This window comes from Prunus avium, unplaced genomic scaffold (assembly GCF_965620075.1).
Source record: "Prunus avium unplaced genomic scaffold, drPruAviu1.hap1.1 HAP1_SCAFFOLD_57, whole genome shotgun sequence".
NCBI classification, from domain to species: Eukaryota; Viridiplantae; Streptophyta; class Magnoliopsida; order Rosales; family Rosaceae; genus Prunus; species Prunus avium.
The window spans coordinates 80,001-82,500 of NW_028276913.1; positions in this window are offsets into that span (position 1 = coordinate 80,001).

Consider the following 2,500-nt stretch of genomic DNA (forward strand, 5'->3'; position numbering starts at 1 on the left):
GCCTACCATGGCGTAAAAATGTCGACAGAATTTTTCGACATTTGAATAATGGGGTTTGACAAGGTTTGAAAAATTCAATAAAAATGGTAGGCTTGAATGTCGACAAAGTGACGCGAAGCGGAAGCCTACCATGGCGTAAAAATGTCGACAGAATTTTTCGGACCTTGTCCTGCCATGGGCTGCGCGCAGCATGCCGGCAGTCTGTGCGCAGCGTGCGCACAGCATGTCGGCAGCGTGCGCGCTGCTGAGCCTGTCGACAGAAATTTTCGAAACTTGTCCTGCCATGCGCGCGCGCAGCTTGCGCGCGGCGTGCGCGCAGCATGCCGGCAGCCTGCGCGCAGCATGCCGGCAGCCTGTGCGCAGCGTGCGCGCTGCTCAGCCTGTCGACAGAAATTTTCGAAACTTGTCCTGCCATGCGCGCGCGCAGCGTGCGCGCAGCATGCCGGCAGCGTGTGCGCAGCGTGCGCGCTTGGGAGCCTGGCCGCAGAATTTTTCGAAACTTGCAATGCCATGCGCGCGCACAGCTTGCGCGCAGCGTGCGCACAGCATGCCGGCAGCGTGCGCGCAGCATGCCGGCAGCGTGTGCGCAGCGTGCGCGCTTGGGAGCCTGTCGACAGAATTTTTCGAAACTTGCCATGCCATGCGCGCGCACAGCTTGCGCGCAGCGTGTGCACAGCATGCCGGCAGCGTGCGCACAGCATGCCGGCAGCGTGTGCGCAGCGTGCGCGCTTGGCAGCCTGTCGACAGAATTTTTCGAAACTTGCCATGCCATGCGCGCGCACAGCTTGCGCGCAGCGTGTGCACAGCATGCCGGCAGCGTGCGCACAGCATGCCGGCAGCGTGTGCGCAGCGTGCGCGCTTGGCAGCCTGTCGACAGAATTTTTCGAAACTTGCCATGCCATGCGCGCGCACAGCTTGCGCCCAGCGTGTGCACAGCATGCCGGCAGCGTGCGCACAACATGTCGGCAGCGTGCGCGCTCGGGAGCCTATCGACAGAATTTTTCGAAACTTGCCATGCCATGCGCGCGCACAGCTTGCGCGCAGCGTGCTGATTCTGTCGACAGCGAGGCTAGCGAAACTTCTCCTGCCATGGCGTGCGCGCAGCGTGCTGACTCTGTCGACAGTGAGGCTAGCGAAATTTGTCTTGCCATGGCGTGCGCGCAGCTTGCGCATTCGGTCGACAGTGAGGCTAGCGAAACTTGTCCTGCCGTGGCCTGCGCGCAGCCTGCGCGCAGCATGCGCGCAGCATGTGCGCAGCATGCCGGCAGCCTAGTTCCAGATTTTTTCAAATGTCGACAGAATTTTTCAAACCTTGTCAAACCCCATTTTTATTGAAATTTCCTCGCACAATAAGCTCCCCATAAGTAGTCTATGATTTTTAGTACCTTCTCCAAGTTACAAAACTAAAAAATTCCTCCCGGATTTGTTTTAATGATTTTTTCAATTTTACGACTTCTAAAAATAATAAAAAATACTTCCCGACTTCAAATATTTATGAAACTTTTTCCCATCAGAGATTGCATGTTTCTTAGTATCCCTGCAAAAAATCACGTCCAAATACCTTGTATTGAATTATTTAGAGCCCATTATGACTCCTCGCGCATAGGTGATGTCTCTTCCTGTCAAAGGGCTAAATGCATAAAATGCTATATAGGGGGGTGTGTGTTGCCTGCATATGCATGGCAGCCCATGCCCTCCTAGCTGCAGCCCCCTTCCCCCACGCCACACCCATGTCATGTTGCCTCGATATGTTGCCTCGATATGTTGCCTCGGTATTATGGGTTTGGTGTCGGGGTCGGGGGGCTGCCACCCATGGCGGTGGTGGCCGGAATCCGGCCGCCGCCACCACGCCGCCGCCATGGGTGAGGGGGAAAAAAAAAGGCGTGGAAAGTTGCGAAATGGGGTTGTCTAGGCTTTTTTTTGGCATGGAAGAGCATGGAGTGCTAGGAACTCCTTCTCAAATGCGCGGGCATGTCGACCACAACCTCATTTCGCAACAACAACCACCCGTGTGGGGTGGCGGTGGGTGGATAGTCGCGGATTGGGGCTTGCCAAGCCAATGTTTTCAAAAAAATTCATCAAAATTAAAAACAAATGTTTTGTTGCCTTCGGATTTGTGGGCGAGCGGTGAGTCGGAGTGGAGCCGGTAAAGTTTAACCTCGGTGTGCACGGTTGTTTTTAGAAACTCAATCCAATGCCGGGGACGTTGAAAGTGACGCTCTTATGAGTTGCAAACCCGCAAGATTTAAAGAACCTTTTCAAAGAAAATTCAAACCAACAAGATTTAAAAACAGAAATTTTCATCAAAATGAAAAACAAATGTTTTGTTGCCTTCGGACTAGTGGGCGAGCGGCGAGTCGGAGCGGAGCCGGTAAAGTTTAACCTCGGTGTGCACGGTTGTTTTTAGAAACTCAATCCAATACCGGGGACGTTGAAAGTGATGCTCTTATGAGTTGCAAACCCACTAGATTTAAAGAACCTTTTCAAAACAATTTCAAAC